The sequence below is a fragment of the Phalacrocorax aristotelis genome, chromosome 16 (assembly GCF_949628215.1).
Source record: "Phalacrocorax aristotelis chromosome 16, bGulAri2.1, whole genome shotgun sequence".
NCBI lineage: Eukaryota > Metazoa > Chordata > Aves > Suliformes > Phalacrocoracidae > Phalacrocorax > Phalacrocorax aristotelis.
In genome coordinates this window covers 5,109,141-5,128,774 of record NC_134291.1, presented here as the reverse complement: position 1 = coordinate 5,128,774, position 19,634 = coordinate 5,109,141, and the positions used below count along the sequence as shown (strand labels likewise).

At 45.3% G+C, this 19,634-nt stretch overlaps 2 long non-coding RNA genes across 3 annotated transcripts in view; one reads left to right on the top strand and one right to left on the bottom strand.

Annotated features, from left to right (window-relative positions):
- Positions 1 to 2,194: 2,194 nt before the first annotated feature.
- The window catches only part of LOC142065163 (uncharacterized), a 44,138-nt gene continuing 26,698 nt past the window's right edge, over positions 2,195 to 19,634 (bottom strand). Inside the window, exons 2-5 of one of the 2 annotated variants that reach the window (XR_012663306.1) lie at positions 10,131 to 10,428; positions 6,849 to 6,922; positions 5,773 to 5,852; positions 2,195 to 2,294 (exon numbers count right to left, since the gene is read on the bottom strand). This is a non-coding gene — a long non-coding RNA (uncharacterized LOC142065163). Of the gene's footprint in view, positions 2,295 to 5,772; positions 5,853 to 6,848; positions 6,923 to 7,190; positions 8,823 to 10,130; positions 10,429 to 19,634 lie in introns of those variants that run through there. The other variant, XR_012663307.1, reaches the window with a different exon arrangement.
- On the top strand, positions 11,743 to 19,604 carry LOC142065211 (uncharacterized). Its single transcript, XR_012663317.1, has 3 exons — positions 11,743 to 12,062; positions 12,598 to 12,718; positions 19,396 to 19,604. It is a non-coding gene; the product is annotated as an uncharacterized LOC142065211 (long non-coding RNA).

Here is a 19,634-nt window from a genome sequence, read left to right as displayed (position 1 = left end):
TCTCTAATTCCCAGGCTCTTTACAACTCAGGTAAAATAATGCCCATTGGCCTTGGCAAAGCACTTTGAGATTAATGCTACAGGTATTCATTTTTCAATAGGCCACTTTAACATTTGCCCTTTTAATAGAGAAAAATGTTATTTACTAGCTCTGACCATGGAATGAAAGCTTCAGGGACCTGTTCGGCCGTATTTCACCCACTCTGTGGTCTGCTGTGCTTCAGCTTATCTTCTCTGCAGGGACTAATAGGGCTGGTGGGGTCTTCTTTAAACAGCGCCTTTCTTATTTCCCTTATCTTGTGCCCTTCCTTCAGGTAGGGCCTGCACTGGCCTGGAAGATGACCTCCAGCACGGCTGGGGTTATGGAGGAAGCCTCCATAGAAGGCTTCTAGACCTCTGGAGAAGTTAAATATTGACATCCGTTGTGTCTCAACCTGCGAGAAGGAGGGAGAGTGACCAAGGTTCTAATGATCCCCTCGGACTAAATTGAAGTGAAATGACACCAAACGATCAACTAAACATTTTATTTCGATGCAGAAGCAACTTGAACTTGAAAAGACAACTTGAAAGCATGGAAAAACATTGATGGTGAGGCTTCTTAAGAATATTTGTAAAATAAGAGGAGGAAAAGGAGGGGGGAGAGAGGGGAAAAAAGAGGGACAGCGATAGCAAAAGATAGGGAGGTATCACCACCCCTGGATCCAGTGCTGATGACGACAGACGTGACAATCCTCCGGTGGTGGGTGCGCACAGGTCTCTTTGTTGCAGTGTCTTTAATAGTCTACGCCCCTCCTTCAGTTACGCCCCCTCTGAGCTTATGTGGTGCTTGTTCCAGACGTTTTGTGATTTCTGCGCAGGCACCGTTGCGAGGGGTCTTTCGGGCAGTCATAAGCCCCTTCCTCAAATAAACTTTGCGTGACCTCAGCAGGTTGCTATGTGAGGCCCAGCAGAACCTGGGACTGCGTGTCCTCCGATGCGCCCCCCCATGCCCCATGTCCATCGATTTCCCACCTGCAGGTTGCTACATCCCACATCACGCCAATGTTTGAGACATAAACTCTTTCAGCCCCTTACAACATCAGCAAGTCAAGAGGTGTATGCGTCAGTTTCCAGGAATGACACACAAGGTGATGCAGCCACTCTGTAGCTCCTGGGGCTGCAGTTTTCGTCATTACAGCCTGTACCCTGGCTCTCAGCATAGTCTGTGACTCCACAGGGAGCTTATGTTAAAAGCAAAGGTTTGTGCTATTACAAATAGTCCAGACTGCCAAATCCACACATACTAAATGAAAATGGGATTAAAGAAACACTATCTGAAGTTAGCCACAGCCATTTGTTGCCTGTCTTCGTATTTATGGTTGGTGGGTTGGGTTTTTTAGTTTGGTTTTGTGTAGGTTTTTTTTTTTTAATTGTTGTTATGTTGTGGTGGTGGGTTTTTTAGGTGTTTTTTTGTTGTTGTTTGTTTGGGTTTTCTTTTTTCCTGTGTGCTCAGCAGGGATTATCCTATTCCCAATGAAAATGCGGGTGAGGAGAGGGACCGTTCTCCACCCCTGCACTGTCTGGTCGGAGGCTGCAGCTGGGACCACATCCTCCAGTAATTAGGCACATGGAAAAGCACAGGAAGATCCCAGCTGGTGGGGGCTCAGCACAGAGCATTCTCAAATCAGCATTATCATGGCAGCTGCAAGATTTCCTTTCCATGTTCCCTTTCACCTACCTGCTCTCAAATTTCAGGACAAGTACCTTGCCCAGACTTCCTCTCATGTGACTGATTTTCATAGTTTTCCTGTCACATTTTTGTGTCTGCACAGGCTCAATTCAGTTTTTCCATAAAACCTTTCCCTTTCTGACATGACAAGCGTTTTCACCGAGCCCATTTATGATGCTTTACACTATGCGCCAAGATACTTGGCAAAACATGTTCTTCTTTCTATGGCATTTTAAAGGTGGGCGAAAAGTGTGAGTTCATAGGTGGGATTTTTTTTGAGGGGAAAAGGAGTATTCAGTATTCAAATTGCTCAGAGGTGGATGGCTAAATATATCATTGAATATGCAATAGACTATTCAAAAGCTGTGAACAGACCAGGAAATAAGATTTGCTGTGTTTTGGAAAAGTGGAAAGACGCTGACTCTGGTATAATCCCTATGCCTTTGCTGCCAAAGTCTTTCCAAAGAGAAATAAGGAGAAGTATGACAATGTCCTCCACAGTTAACTCCAGCAAGGGATACAATTGTGCTACCCTTGTAGGCTTCAAAAATTTTTCTATTCAGGTTTATATGCAGTCTTCTGAGGAACTGTGTCATAGACAGGAAAAAAGGAATAAGAGGGTGATGCACTCGTACATGAAGACTGTCCATCCAGCATCTTTAAATCATGCAATCCCAATCAGCAAAACAAAGTACACCAAGAAGCTTTCTCCATAATAACATTGAAACAAGCATTTTGAGAACTAACTAACCATAAACCAGGAGATTTTTTTAAATGTAACTGTGAGAATAAACCAACAAAGTAACCAATACTCCACAAATTAGAGATGAGAAGCAAATATGAATGACAGCAAGGGACGAGAGGTGCTGTGCCTTCAGCCAGCTCTGTTGGGAGTTCTAAGTTGGTGCATGCTTCTGCACCGGCAGCTTCCTGATGAGTTCAAACAAATACATAATAAGAGAGAGCCAGAAAAAAACATAATTAACCATTCAGAAAGAGTTAATTTTCCAAGCAGAACTTAAGGTCTTGCACTGGCATAAGAAATCCTGTTGGGCATGACTGCCTACTCAGAAATAAATCTTTCTCACATCAGTATTTGGTTTGCACACCCATGATTGTGTTTGAAGTAGTCAGGAAACACTGCTAGGAAAAAGAACAAAGACTTCTCTGCTCATTCTGAGCAGCTCATACCACGTTCAGCAGAGAAGAAAGGCTGTAGGTTAACCAGCAGCTCTCTAGAAACAAGTAATAGTGAGCTATCAGGGAGTTGTTATAACAAAATTGACTTTGGAACAAATCCGTCCCGGCCCAGCTGCATAGCCTCCATTGGAGATCCTTCTTCTTTCATTTCCTCAAGGATAACGCCTTCCACATTCCTCTGAAAACACGTTGCTCTCTGAGAAATGCATCAACACCACTTGTGCAACATCACTCCCACACGTTAAAGATTTCCTTGCCTAGCAGTCTGAGGCTCTGGCTCCTGGGTCGCAGTGCTACTCATCTATAAGCAGCCCAAAATAAGCTGCTGTGACAGTCTTTAGGAGGGATGCCATCCCCCTACCCTGCATGGCAGAGCTAGATGGGGTTACTAGAAATGAAGGTGGGGAGCAGAGATCTGCAGGGCTATAAAAGTGTTGAACTAATGAAATTATATACCATAGGATGTGCAGGCAGTACTGAAGAAGAGCTTTTAGTGCATGCAAACCTGCTGTCATATAGCTTGACCTGGAAGCTGGGATTTTGCCTGTGGCAAATCAGTTTTTGTCTCAAAAATGAAGAGGTGTGACATTCTGGGTATGTGGCAGAATTGATAGTGCAGGAGGAGAACCCCGTGGAGCTGGTTTGGGAACTGAAGGCCAAAACCTACGGCTGGGTCAGTGTAGGTGGCTGAGATGAAAGGGCTGCACGGTACTGAAGGGTGAACAGCACCTCTCAGTAGACAGAAAAGTGGGGAGCCTCATCTCAAACCAGGGAACAGTCAGGAGACAGGCCAAAATCCCGCTCTGCAACCTGCTACTAAGAAGTAGCTGCAGAGGGAGTCATTCTTGTCTCTTTGCTCCTAACGCCCATATAAACAGACCTGGACAAAACGAGGAAGTGATTGTAAGTCTGCTTTCATAATGACAATCAAAGAATTGCTTCTTTGTTATTTTTAAGTCTGCGATGCAGAAACAGGCTTTCCCTTTTGCAGTTGCTCAGAAATGCTTCCTGTCAAAATAATTTCTAAGAGAGTGAGAACCATAGTCAGAAAGTGGCTGGAGCAAGGCTCGCTGCAAGGCAACGGCAGGGCCTGCTCTGCTCTACATCCTAGCGCTCCTGGCACGGCCGGGAGAGACAGCACGATCACCTCCTTGCCCCTCCTAAACAGGGCTAAGCATCTTCTCTGCTCAGTCCATGGTCAGCACACGTCTATAATGGAAAGGCTCCAGAATTTACCATGGGTGGGATTAGATGGGCACATACTATGGGGTATGGTTAGAGGTCTCTTAAGACCACTGGCACCAGATGTCTCTAACACTCACGGGCTGCTTGCTGGCAGGGTTGAGTTGTTCAGCTCACCCCAAGCTGACCTACCACACATTGCACCTTTGCCTGCCACCTGAAATGAGCTGGGATTCCTCATTGAAAAAGAAGTTGCCACTATAGAAGAAATACAGGTCTGACAGGGCAGTCTTCAAGTCAGTAATAACAAATAATAACAAAACTAAAAGCCTTGTGTGTGGTGTTTGCCCAAAGTGCGTGGCACCAGGTGTACTCTGACATGGAGACAGGGGAGACAACACGTCTTAATACCCTACTGCCTCAACACCTCTACCTGGGAGCAGGAAGAGCTATGACAGTGACACGAGTTTGAGCTGCTGCTATTGCCACAGCACCTCCTTTAGGAGACAACGGCCCTTTTGCCCCGCCAAGAATCCATACCTACCCTCTTTCGCTGGTATATCATCTGTTTAACTCTGCGTATCATCAACCTTATTTCCAGGTTGCAAGTGGTCTCAAAAAACAGCCAGAAGCAAGGGAAAGAGAAACGTGCTGCAGCTCCCTACTTCTGAGCTGAATCCTCTTCTGTTTCAAGAGCAAGTCTGCAGCCACATGCACTATTGCACTCCTCTGCCCATCTCAGATACGACCTTAAGGAAACTGGAAGAAGCGCATGTTCCGGTGCTGGGTGCGGAGCCCTTTGGAGCTTCCTTAATCCTTTGGCTGCTCGGCGCAAGAGCAGTCCCTTAGCATCGAGGCACGCAGGATGAATCCTTTTACTTACTAAACACGAATAAATAGTTTTGGTTGTTTTCGAGGGGGGTGGGGGAAGCAGTAATGGTTATTTCCAAACTCCCCATCTTTGGCAAATGGGGCACTGAGAAAAAGAGTTGGCCAGCACTGTTTTAGCATGTGATGCAAACAGCACAAGGGAACAAGCTGTAGCCAAGGAACATCGCAGCGAAGATGCACATTGGGGTTTTTTGCAACTCTCACCTTTGCAACTCTGGAGGATTGAACAATTTGAGGAATTGCTACTAAACTCGACACTCAATTCCAGCTTGTCTAAATAGCAGCTGTATTTAAATTCCAGTGCAGGCTGTCAGTGTAAAAGATACCAATGTTCTAACTCAAAATTTTTTCTTTTGCCTTGGTTCATTTTTCACAGAAGAAGTCATTTTCCAAGTACAAAAATTTGGTAATACCCAGCCACACAAGAGGTCCTTCAGTCCTCCTAGGAAGAAGGTTCCCTCTTACTAAGGGCCACAACATTGAGTTCCTCTGGCCCTGTTCTCATGCGGTTTTTTCATTTCCACTTTCAGTGTGAGTGATACCCAGTTCCTCAAATGCCTGCCTTCTACAAGCAGGGAACAGAAATCTGTGTGAAACACGTTCTGCCTACACTAAAGTTTCCAGGAACAGGCAAAAACTTCCGTATCCAAGAACTGCTTTGAGCAGTTTATTTTAGTTTATATAGAGCGAGCTTGCACTGCATGCTTTAACTATAAATTAAGTACATGATAAATAGAAAAAAAAATTATTAATTTATGTCTTCAGTGAGGAATTTGCCCTTCTCTTACTCACCCAGAAATGTGCTTTAGGAATTTATTTTTCTGTGAGGGCTGAAGAACCTTCTTGTCTGGCGCTATGTGACAAAAGACCTTCTGGAAATAAGATCACAAACAATATTCCATGTATCTGCTAAACCATTTGTAGAACCTCACGAGTACATGTAACAGCTCCTGCAGACGCACCAATTTCTGTTTAAGGCAAAATTTTCAAAATCCTTACACAATTTGTCCTCAAAGCCCAACCAGCTTACCGACAGCTTACTTGATGGATGAAGGACAGGCAGTTGTATTCTGTTTTAGTGATGTCACCACCATCAGGGTCCTTCTTAGACTGTATTTATACTGCAATAATCATAGAAACTCTGCTCCTAAATCAGGCTTAATTTTCTTCCAAAAGCGATAACCTCCAGCACGACTGTCTCCTATGGCCAATGAATCTTATACTTTGATCCACCCTGACACAACAAAACCCCTTTTCTTTAATCCAGAAATACCATCCCAGAACAACAACATTAACTTTAGCCAGAACTTTACCCAGAAACTCAACATGAGAAATGAGCCAGAAGACATGAGAGGAGAATCAAATACTATGAACACTGAAGAACCTAGAGTTTTTCTTAGGCATATGCACAACGACAAGTAGCATTTTAGGCTTCTATTCCTTTTTGCTTCAGAGAACTATTACCTCGTTTTTTTATATGTCTTCCTTCATGTTCCGGGAACTTGAGAGAGTAATGATAAGGCCCAGGGATCTATCCCAACCATCAGCATTAACAGTCATTGCCCCATTATATCTTTAGTCTTAGTATGTTTTGCCACTGATTTTTGTTTTGGTTTCCAAATCTCCCTTACCTACAAAACAGCTGCTTTCATGTTTGCAGTGACTGATAAGTCAAGAAAACAGCACATGAAGTAATTTATGACTAAAACATAAAAATGAAAGCCATAGTTGTTTATGACAATCAATCTAGTAATATATAACTTATCTTGATTCTTAAGCAATCCACTAGTCACGCATCATACACAGTTGTGAATATAAGGAAAGAAAGATTTTACCGGAAAGGCTGCCTTACAAAATTGAGTACTTACAGTAAGCTTTGTTCAGAACAGTGATAGATGCTGTGAAAACCAGCAGTCTCATATGTCTTGGCACTGGTGACTTACTGCAACAGAAACCAATGAGACTATCCAAAGTGTTGCTAGAGGAAAGAGCTTTTGTAGGTTAGTCTAAGAACCATATTGTGAACTTTGAACAGCTATTAGCTCTAGTCAATATAGTGAGTCTTGAGAACCTTCATTAAAAGGCCATACTTCATCCCTGATGCGAGTTCCCTGCCTTGAAAAGAAACAGTGTTTTATTCTTCACCAAGTGGACAACTGAGCTCAGTTCACATTCTTAACACACTTTTTACAGATCTGAATCACACTTACCAGCATTCACATTCACTGCAGAGTGAAGCAATCCCCATTTTGGCCTCCCCAGGTATCAGGCAGCTTCTGTTATGATTTTTGATTTGTTTAAGAAAAGCGATGGGAGAGTTATTCTGAAGCCTACATACAAGCTGCTCTCCCTACATGCCAAGCTCACGTGTTGTTTGTGCTTCTGCTGCTTGAAATTCTGCTTTGTTTCACTGTTGACCTATTTAGGGGTCAGATGTTGGCTGAAGAGGTTGAACCAGTAACCTTGCCATATCTGGGCAGACAGAAAGACTGACTAAAGCATCTCCCTTCCATAGTCTGAGACTTGTTTGTACTGGTCAATGTCAGCATTTGGAAAACTCCTGGGTAGGGTGCAAACAAGCTCTTCTCTTACAAGACAGAAACAGCAGCAACGCCAGTGTTTGTGGCAATGGCCCAACACCCACGGCAGGCTGCTTCTAAAAGGCAGATAGTTTCCTAGAACGGCATTAAGCCCTCCAAAGGTGCCAAACAGGAACCATGTCTGCAGTTGTGAACTGTTAACCTAGATTATTTTATTGGCTTTTTAGGAGAAACACCATCCTTTTCCGAGCATCTGCACACCTGGAGTATCCGGGGCGTCTGGCATTGATCGGGGCCAAGGCTATTGCACAATTAGTACCCAACAGCGTCTCAGAGGTCAGAATAACAGGGAGCAGAGATCCAAAATATTTCCAGCTTTGCAGACGTATTTGCAGCCAGCAACATTATTGACAAAGCATTTTGGCTGCAGTAAATTAATAAATTAAAACACGATCAAAACTCTTCTGTGAAACAAAACTGAAAGAACTTAACAGAATTCTTATTGCTGAAAACCAAAGCTGGCTATTATGATTTTCCCTTTAATAATAGAGACCAAGGACTATAAATGAGAAATCGCAATTGAAGTTCAGGGTTTGGTCCATGGTTACTTTGATTTCTCCCTGAAAAAACACCATGGTGACCCTAACTATTCTTTTTCTTCACTGCTAAACAGAATAGAAGGAAATGTCTTTTCTCCTGAAAAAACCCCACAGGTATCGGAGACCATGAGGCAAAGCACACAAGTTACTTTTCCCTCAGTACAGATTTTTAGATACACCAAAAAGCACAGCTTTTCACAGCCTAGGAAGAGAAAAATAAGTGGAAGGAACACTCCTGAAGCAGGAGTCAGCACCCTTCTCCAATCCCATCTGCCTGGTTATACAGCTAAGGATAATCGGTGATTACTAAAGTTCAGGCCTCTAAAGTTCAGGCTTGCCCTTTTGGAGCACAGATCTGTCATTATAATTAAATCAGAACTCAAAAGATGAATAAAGGCCACATTTTAAGAAAAGATTTTGCAACATTAAGCCTCGCTGACGAAGCTCCAGCAACGAGCAACGGGGCAAACCTCCCCGTGGCGGTTACGGGCACCTGCTGTTACTTTCAGACAAGAGATTTCAAAGCTTTTGAAGGCAGGGCTGAGCAGTGTGGGCACAGCATGGTCCCCACCCTACAAAGAGAGTAATGGCATGAAGGCGGCAGCTGCCTAAGTCAATAAGGTACCGTCCCCTGATCATCCATGGGCCATGCATCACTTTGCTTTTGGATTCTGGTACAAACCAGCTCATTTTCTCCAAGACAAAAAGCCTTTATCAGCTGGGCTTCCTCTTCCTGCCTGCCTTCCTGTAACTACAGGGTGAGCTCTGAGATTTATGTTCCTGCCATATGGCTGATATGACTGTCTCGTTAGCGATCACAGCAACCTCTTCATGGTTTCTGTGTGCCACGTCAGCTTGCTTTCCTCATTTACCATTCTGAGTCCTGGCATGAACCCAAGAGAAGATCTCAGCTTTCCTCCCAAGCAGCCACCACTGCTCTAACACACCTGTGTTTGGCAAGCGTCACACTTGACTAGGAGACGTGCCTAGCTCCACCAATATACGTGTAGAAGAGGGAGTTTAAACATTTACTGTCACATCCTACCTCTTGCCTTTTCTGAATGACTTCAGGCATTTAGGAAATGAGCAGAAGTCTCTGCATCTTCACTCTCCTATATTTTTTTCAAAGGAGCTGCTTTTTTTTTGTTTTCATGGAGATCCTCTAACTGCCAGGAAGCAGGTGAAAGCAAAACCACTGCACTGCTCCAGTTCTTACTGGCTTAGAAGGCATTGCTTCCTGTATTTCAAAGACTCACTGTGTACCTTTCTGCGGAGACCAGCTCAGCAATTCAGCAGCTACTGGTTGTATCCCTGCCTGGGGAGAGCAAGTTCCAAGGGCTAACACAGGTGTCAAAGCATCCTCAACACTCAAACGCAGCTCCTTTCCTCCTCATTTAGTGTATCTCCTTGCAGATGGTCATTTCTTTCCTTACCAGCCTTTCCCCTTCCCCAGGAGCTTAGGAGAAACCTGTTGCTGTGGTTTTGAGATCTGCTTGTTCTCACATAGGAAAAGATTAAGGCTCTGGTTTCAGCAGCCAATTCATGTGATTGTGGGTTCTTTTGGTGTTTCTCAATTGGCTTTGTGGTGGTTATTTTTTTAGGGGTTTTTGTTTTTTTAAAATCTGTACTACTTCGTGCGTAACGGTGGCAAGTTGCTGTTCAGCTTGCCAATAAAATGAGCACTTTTATGGTAAAACTTGTTACCACTGGCACCATGGGAACAGAGGAGGGAAAACTTTAGGGCCTGTAAGCACAGAGTACAGATGAGGATAAAAATTTGCTTTCTTTCTCTGCTGCTTTTTGGGGTGGCAAGGGAGCAAATCAAACTATCAAAATTCATTTTAACTATCAACAAGTGCCATACAAGGTTACAATAGGAAAGTGACCCGGATGGCTGATCCCACTCCTTTCTCTCTTCCCTATAAACCTCGATAGCTCCACAGAGCCAGAAACTCTTTTACTTGACTTGGCCGTTCCTTATGGCCCACGCAGTGACTTCCTGGTCCCTCACCATCGCCGATGCAGTGTGACCTGCGGCCGGTCACAAGCGTCAGTCCCAGCTCCACACTGCTACAAGCTTCAGCTACACCTTGGAAGGGCAACGCCTCCTCCCAGTCCACAGTCCACATTTTTGCTCAAGCCAGTGTTTGTTGGCACTTTGTCCCTATTTCCATCACATGACCCACAGATCAAAATGTTCCAGCTGTGGATTGTGTTTGCAAAAGTGTTTGTTGAAGAACTTACATGCGTGATGTTCCCTGAGTCCCTGATGTACCGAGTCCTCGTAGTTGAAGAGGTGGACAATGAGCCTAGGGAGACACAATTTCAGAGTTTTATTTAGCAGACATCATACGTAAGTGATCAGCCTTCGGTTTAATCACAGTGCTGCAAAACAACTGCTGTCCCTTAGGTGTCCCTTAGGTGAAGCTGTGGATGACTCGGTTTGCTCCTACTGTCACAGTTCAGGACTGCAGATTCTGTATGAGAAAAATGGTCCAACACTGGGTCGTTTGCCTGCCATTACACGCTCATGTTCCAGACTCAGGGCATTAAATTAGAGCCATTCCTTTAAAAAAAACAACCCACCAAACAAAACCAACCAACCAACCAAAACCCAACCAATTCCTCAGACTTTTTCTAGCTGGCACGCTGGCCCTGCTCGAGACCCCATGTAATAACCATGAGCACAAAGTTGAATTAACGTGTCTCTTGAGTACATTCTTTCATCTACTTCTCCGCCCCTGCTCCCTGCAGGAAAGACGACTGCCGCCTTCTTTCCAAAATTCCTAGATGCTTTGGCTCAGGCTTTTCTACTGTTTCCCCCGCCGCCCCTTCAGGTCAAAAGATTGCTTCACTGAGACACCAAAAATAAGTGAAACATTACCTAGAAGGCAGGTGGAAGAAACTGCACCTTCTGCAAGGGGATGCTGAAAAATCACCAGTGTTTTGGGGCAGGCAGCAGCATCCCCTTGATTCAGAAAGCACACAGCCTCCCCCAGCTCCCTCCAGCCAGGGATTCCCGCTGTGTGACAGATGCGGTACCCGGCGTTTCTGACTGATAGGCAAATGTCTAACCCTTACCTAAGTTTTTCTTTAAGCTAACATCTTGCTATATGATCCTCATATAGGTACTTTATTGGTGACACAAGTTTTAAGTTTTAATGGATTATTCCGCCCCAGCCCGCCCCAGCCAAGAAAGCCATGGTTTAATATCTTAAAAGCCCCAGTGGCACAGCGAGATATACAACGGGCTGTAAAACACCTCCTCAGCTGAAATATTGATTTTCTATTAAATGCTTTGACTGCCAGCACTCTGACTTCATTATTAACAACAAAATTATACACCTCGTCTTGCATTAGCTAATCCTCTTAAGACTTTTAAAACTGTATCCTCCAAGCAGTCTGTAAATGGAGACACACAACTTCCTTCAAAACAATTTTAAAGAAATTTGGTATTTTCCAGACGATCTTGTCCTAAAACGCAGGTATATTTAGAGGCAGTTAATACCCTTTAAGAGAAGCACCACCTGCTTGCAGATTTGCCCCACAGCCTGCAGGTCTGCCAGGATTTATGCACCAGAGTCCAAATAATACATCCTGTTTCTCTACAGTGCATTCAGTGGATCCACAGACAGACAGACAGCCTGTCCACCCCAGCCAGTGACCGCAGGCATGTTGGCCAAACATGTGCACATCAGCCCCGGCACTTTGCCCTAGAAATGGAAGCCACAAGAGTCCAGAGTCCAAGGCCAGAGATGGAACCCACAGCACGTCCTTCTCATGGCCATGTCACCAGGCAGCAGGATGGCATTGGACTGCCGATACAGAGAACCACGTGCTGCAGCGGGGTTCAGCCTCAACCCACGGCAGCTCTGACTCGCTGGGACAAAGAGCATTCCAGAAAAAAAAGGCTGAATTTTCTCTCCCTCTCCCTCCTGCCCAGGTAATTTTTCTTCTCAATGTTTGCTTTCTGTTGCAACACGAGTGCTTAGCTAACGCTTAAGTTTATTTTCAAGTTAATGGAAGGAGTGGAGATTTACAGGCTAGACCGTTGCCACAGTGCCTGTGTGCAGGGAAGATGAGCTCTCCCCTCATGCCCAACCCACCACAGGTATTGCTGGAGAAGCTGCAAGTGTGTTGGTGTCCAGACTTGCCCCCTCGCGAGCCTGGAGGCTGCACCCCTGCCCACTCAATACAAGGAGGTTATTTCCAGGACCAGTAGTGTTCCTGCTCAGGAATGCGTGACTTCCACGAGCCCTCTCTTTCTTCACCTGCCAAGAAGATAATTTTACCTCTGCTTTTATCTTGTAGCCTATGATGGCTCAACAGCACTTCTTTGTAAAGTCACCACTGAAGAATGTTTGCCACCAGTCCCACCCTCCATCTATTTATCTTATTCTGGACTGTATAGACAAGGTTTAATTCTCTTTGTTCTCTTTGCTTCACAACTGCCCCACAACTGGACGCGATATGTGCAGCCAAAATGAAGTTGAACCTCAGCTAACTAACGCAAGCAAGGATCTAAATAGGAGTGTGGTGCTGCTGCGAGCTGCACTAGCTCATAGGAACTGCTGACATGGTGACGGCATACAAAAGCAGGTAGGAGATCATTTTGCATTCCCTGGGAAAGCTGGGCTCATGCATTTTGGACCATAACTGGAAGCACTTCTGGCTCAAGTCATGAGCAGTCTGTGGGAGAAAGGGACTCTCATGAAGGAATGAGCAAGCGATTTCGATTCCCCAAAACAGAGGCTTGTACAGTGTGAGACGGGATGAGGCCCAGAGGAGAAGGGAGCTCCTAATGACTGATACCCCAAGTTCACTTTTTTTTAAAAAAAAACCACATAATCTGGTATCCACAGGAGGCTGGATCTCATCAATAGATTTACAAGTCTGAGAAAATAATGGTGCAATCCTTTCAACCCCAGCAGAAGAGGAGTCATTCACGTTCTGCCAGCTAAACATAGTTACTTGTCTGCAGCTCAGCCAGCCTTGCCAAAGGTCAAACAAATACAGTGCTGTCTGGAGTGGCAGGATGGACTTTCCCTTTCACAAGAGAAAATGCTCAAGTAGAGCAAAGTCAGCTTTATGCTACCATCAAGCTTTCTCCATCCGTTTTCCAGCAGACAAAAAGCGCACCTGGTAGGACGAACTGCAGTAGCAGCTCTGCTCCACTCCAGGCTTGGAAATGTCAACCCTGGTCACATGTTTTGTTTTTGTTCTCTTCAGACAAAACAGAGAGTAGAAATAACAACCTATAATTTCCATTGGAAACGTTTACTGGACAGCGAAGAGTTAGTGGTCCACAAAATTTGTAGGTTCAAAATACAAACATACTTCTATAAACTTCTTCTATACTTCTATAATTCATATACTTCATATACTATACCTCATACTTCTATAAGTATAGTATGTGACAAACCTGCAAGCTTAAAAGACAAGGTCTCCAAACAGCACATCCCAACACCTAGGTGGGCACAAAATATGATCTGGAGTAACTTACCCTTCCCATATGTGCTTTACTCTCTGCAAAAGCACAAACACCTCTGGACTTCAAAGGGGAGCCTGAGAAAGTTGTCCCCGAGATAGTTACTGAGTGCCACAACTTGCTTCTAGGTCTGCATGCCTGACAAGTACTTCAGAGCCTACTCAGCCACCTTCTTTCTAGAAACCAGGCCACTTGTTTGCATTTATGTCTGCATCTGTAGACTAGAAATTCCACAGCTTTGGACATTTTTTTCTCAAAACTGAAGTGATGGAATTGCAAAACAAGCCTACTTACACAAACACAAACCGTTACGTTAGTGCTCTGAAGGGAGGAACACAACGGAATATTTAAAAGGCAATAACCTAGCTGACCCATGCCTTGGCTGCTCATTTGCCTTCTGAGGAGTTTAAATCTAGTTATTGCCCAAAGAATAACAAAATCCAAAAGGTGACTAACATTGCAAACAAAACTTTTCCCAGATACATCCGTGGGAAAATAACGCTACCCCAGCTGAAACCAGGACACTATCCACCCCTTATTCCATACCATTTACATCATGCTCAGATACCACACTAGCCAATACAACCTCATTAATCACCTCCCCCTCCTCCCATCCTTTGATATAATACACAGATATAATTCGCTCAGCCTAAGGACCACCCCTGTAAAATGTCTTTAAAATGTCCACAAACATCCACAGAATGTCCCCTGAGTTTAGCCAGTCCATGGCTTTGGGCTCCGTCTGTTCTTGTGGTCACTCAGGACAGGAGAGTTGGGGTGTTGTGTGGAGTTCCTGGGCACCAAAGCCAGCTCAGGTCGGGTCACTGCTGCACTTGCACCGCTTCTTTTAAGGCTTGTCCTCCACTGGTTCGCGTGGTTCCTGCTGTAGTAATTGCTATGCAACTCAAATCACAGGCTGCAAAAATGTAAAGGTAGAACCATTACAATCTCCACCCCTGGCCCCTTTGGGCCAGGTTATAGGTTTCGCGTTGCAGTGAACCCCCCTTGCTCCCAGCCTGGCTAGCAACAAGGGGTTTCTGCTATAGTAATTCTCATAACATGTAATTCAAATCCTGCATTACAACAATTTGAAGGTATTTCCATTACAATCTCCACCCCTGGTACCTTTGGACCATTGGGTTTAACATTGTAATGAACTCCTCCCCTTGCCCCTGCTCTGGCTTGATTTATCCACAGACTGCAGTCCCTTAGGGATGCACCTGCTCCAAGCCTTATCTATGCGCCACAGTCTCTCCAGGGGTCTCTCCAGCACAGACTTATCCACAGTCACAGTTGCTTTGAGGTGCACCTGTTCCAGCGTGGCCTTCTCCATGGGCCACAATGCTTTCAGAGGTGTACTTGCTCCAGCGTGGCCTTACCCACAGCCACAGATGCTTTGAGGTGTACCTGAAGTGAACCTGCTCCAACACAGCCTTGCCCATGGCTGCAGTCCCTCCAGAAGTAAACCTGCCCTGTTGTGGGCTTATCAATGGCCATGCACTTTGAGGTGCTCCAGCATGACCTCACGCACAGTCACTGATGCCTCAGGGCGTACCCGCTGCAGCACAGAGTTATCCACACCCACAGATGCTTTGAGGTGTACCTTCTCCAGCATGGACTTATCCTTGGGCCATAGTTCCCTCAGAGGCATACCTGCTGTGGCACAGACGTAACCAAGGTCACAGACACTTCGAGCTATACCTGCTCTGGCATGGGCTTATCCACAGCCACAGGCACTTCAGGCCATCCTGCTCCCACGAGGACTCATCCACAGGTCACAGTCCCTTTGACTTGGGTTCACACTGTCCATTACAGCAGCACAGAAACAACAGCGATGCCCTGGCCGTCTGCCAGCCCAGGCACCTGAGCTGTTACCAAAATGTTCCCAGGCACAGCAGACTAAGGTGATAAGCAGTGCAGCAGTACAGCAAGCAGCAAAAACCAGCCACTAATGACCGCTATGACTTTAACATAGAGGCCAGCAAGCCCCATGGCAAGCACAGAAGCCTGCTGATTAATAGCTAAACAGCAATAACAGCTATAAATTCAATGTAGCACATTTCAATCAAATCTGTCGTTATCTCAAAACCTCTGAGCCCCACACTGGGCACCAAAAAAGACTGTCATGGTTTAACCCCAGCTGGCAACTAAGCCCCACACAGCCGCTTGCTCGCTCCCTGCCAGTGGGATGGGGGAGAGAATCAGAAGAGTAAAAGTAAGAAAACTCATGGGTTGAGATAAAGACAGCTTAACAGGTGAAGCAAAAGCCACGTGCACAAGCAAAGCAAAACAAGGAATTCATTCACTCCTTCCCATGGGCAGGCAGGTGTTCAGCCATTTCCAGGAGAGCAGGGCTCCAGCACGTGTAATGGTTACTTGGGAACACAAACACCATCACTCCAAACATCCCCCCTTCTTTCTTCTTCCCCCAGCTCTATATGCTGAGCATGACGTTATATGGTACGGAACATCCCTTTGGTCAGTTGGGGTCAGCTGTCCCGGTTGTGCCCCATCTCAGCTCCTTGTGCCCCCGGCACAGCACGGGAAACTGAAAAAGTCCTTAACTAGTGTAAGCACTGCTCAGCAACAACTAAAACATCTCCGCATTATCAATGCTGTTTTCAGCACAAATCCAAAACATAGCCCCCTACTAGTGACTATGAAGGAAAATAACTCTGTCCCAGCTGAAACTAGGACAATCAGGTACAAACTACACTGGAGAGCAGATTGCTGAAAGAACAAAGCCAGGGAAACCATCCCAAGACCACATACAGAGTTTTATGTCTGTTGTCTCTGAGTTTCTGTCCCCTTCCCAGCACTACTGACCTCTCAGGCCAGCTTCAGCAACAGCTCACAAGCCAAAGCCACAACCACAGGAGCTCAGTATGAAAATAAGAAGTGATTTCTCACACCACCATTCAACACAAGAACTGAAAATTTTTAGACGTCTACAAGAAGTAGGTGTCCTACTGTGTGCTAGCAAAAATCCAAGTGTGTTGCTCAGCATCACCAACCAAACCTGCCAGTGGGAATGAAAGTCTTCAAAATTAAGCAGGGGCAGTAAGGCGGCGATCACTGGCATCACAGACAGCAAAGGAGAAGGGTTTTTTTCAGAAGTTTTTTTCCCCAGCTTTTTTCACAAGGCAGGAACAGACTCTTCACATGATACCATCTACTCTCCTAGGCAAAACCAGAAAAGATTACACACAGCGTAGAGGGAAAAGAAATTAACGTAATAACAGTGAAAAATGCATGGCAGAACACAGGAGGTGGCTGACACAAAAGACCCTCCCATAAACAAACCATGAATTCTGGATCCACCAACTCTGACCAGGAATTAAGATTTGCCCATTGCAGTGCAGCCATTCTTGGTGGGGAAAGGGGTTTGAGAAGTGCTATTGCCTCCCCATGCCCTGGTATCTCTCTGCAGAGGTCCCTGGCCAAAACACCTCTTCCTCAATCAGACTAGCAAAAACCATTTGGGACATGATACATCCTCTGGAACTCTTCTTGTATGAGTCGTACTTCACATCTAACACTGCTGCTCTTAATTTAGCCATTTATAAGAAAATCGTTTATTTGTGACATGGATTTCACTCTCAGAGGAAATTATTTCAGCCCTGGCATGAAAGACCAGGGGTTTTGTGACCTTCCTTGACCTCCCATCTCACACTGGAGTCCAGTGATGCAAGGAACTCTCATAATTGTCTGAAATATCATCACTGCTTCCAGCAGGAAGTAAACTTCTTGTATCTATGTTCCAGAGGATAAACATACATAGGGTTTAATGATGTAGACATCTGACCCTTAGACATCATTGGGCCTGTTTTCTGCTCCCCTACTATACAGATTGCATCAGTACCAGGAATCTGGAGATTTTTAACCCTTTTTCCTTCTCTTTAAAAGGAATGTTTAATCACAAGCCTGTGACTTTGTTATATTTACTGCACACTGAGGAGAGAGAAGCTGCCAATCCCACTGCAGGCCAAGCCCCATGATGGCTGTTGCATATGGGGAGTCAGGTGGGGACTGCCCTGACACTGTAAGGGACTTGCACGTCCTCTCCAATACAGTTCCCACCCAGAGACTCTGCAGCAAGGCTTGTTGGTCCACTACTTCAGGCAAGGCAGAAAAACTAAGAAGAAATACCCTTTGCAGCACTATGTTTCCCTCTCTGGTGTGCTCTGGGCTGTGCTTGCCCCTGCTCTCCCACCTGGGCTGAGCTTGTTGGAGTCTCCCTTCCAGCAACTTCAGCTCATGGTGCAAATGGAACTGGCAGTGGCTATGCAGGTACCAACACTGTTTCTGAAGAGGAGATCGCAGTGACATCACGCCGAGTTATGGGGATCTCAGCAAAAGATTGCACATGTTTCAAAAGTGAGTCAGCTGTGCCAACAGGAGAACCTCTCCTACAACTACATCCCAAGCAAAGAGCCTCCTTTAGAGCTGTTTTCCAGCTTAACCACCTATCAGATCTCCAGGTCTCATGATTTCCTCCACATTATTTAAATCCTCAGAGAATAATTGCACTTCCTTTCTCTACTGAGGTTGCACCACAAGGAAACCTTGCCATGGGGAGATGCAGTGGAGAGAAGAGGCCCAACATGGTTCATGATGTGGTTCATGAACCACAAATTCCCCAACAAGAAATACCATGCCAGAACCAGCCATCATTCTAACACAGCTTCTGGCCACTGCAGTCCACACCAGGAAAGGAGGGGACACATTATTCCATCTTCAAATATTAAACATGAAGCCAGATTTATTGGCTTCACGAGTTTCCTCCTTTTTAGATAACCTTCGGCCTTAGGTGGTATCATCCTTCCTCATCAACAGAAAAAAACATGTTATTTATCTGATGTGGAATATAGTTCCCCAAACAGCTAGGTCTTGAGATATTATTTCTACAACGCGTTAACAGGCAGCCTGTGCTTGGCTACCACCCCCCTGCCAGCAAGCCCCACAAGTTCAGCAAGGCCATGACTTACTTATACGAAGGGGAGCATGGAGATCTTCTTCAAACAGCACTCATGAAACAGGACACTGTGCTCCAGCTGAGGTCCCACTGCCTGGAGTAACCACTCAATTTACCAGAGTCATGTCCATACAACACTGATTTAATTTTTTTATTGCTAAAAAGATAAGGACGTTCTATTCTATGGTTCTATGGAGAACAAGTCTTATGAGGAGCAGCTGAGGGAGCTGGGGGGGTTTAGCCTGGAGAAGAGGGGGCTGAGGGGAGCCCTTCTTGCTCTCTGCAACTGCCTGAGAGGGGCTGGAGTGAGGGGGAGTTGGTCTCTTCTCCCTGGTCACCAGTGACAGGATGAGAGGGAACGGCCTCAAGCTGCGTCAGGGGAGGTTTAGGTTGGGGATTAGGAAAAATTTCTTTACTGCAAGAGCGGTCAGGCCCTGGCACAGGCTGCCCAGAGAGGTGGGAGAGTCACCGTCCCTGGGGGGGTTCAAAAAAATGTGTAGACGTGGCACTTCAGGGCATGGTTTAGGAGGCCTGGGGGTGTTGGGTTGATGGTTGGACCTGATGACCTTAGGGGTATTTTCCAACGTTAATGAGTCTATGATTCTATGACATTGTTTATAAGGGAGCAAGCAATGAGCAGAGCACATTCCTGGTCAATAGCAGCTGGCTTATTGCCAACTGTCAAGAGAGTCTTGACTCAAAGAGGCAGTAAAAATCCCCACAGAACATTTCCCTCTCAAAACACATCCTTCTGCCTTGATGAACTGTAGGGGAATGGATCCTAAAAAAGGCATTTTGACTTTCTGTTTTCAGGCCAAGCTCCCAAGTGCTGGTGCATACATGAGTCATTCCATACACGTCTGCCACGAAAAGGAAACACCTCTGAGTCCAACTTTCCCTTGGTAAAAAGAAATGCTTAGACATCAGAAGAGTTTGATTTTGTATACAACATGGATAAAACCATTCTTGCTGCAATTAAAACTGCATGTATTCAATTCAGTAAAGTGAGATTTCATTCCCCATCACTTGTTTGATTGTATTTTGAATCTGGT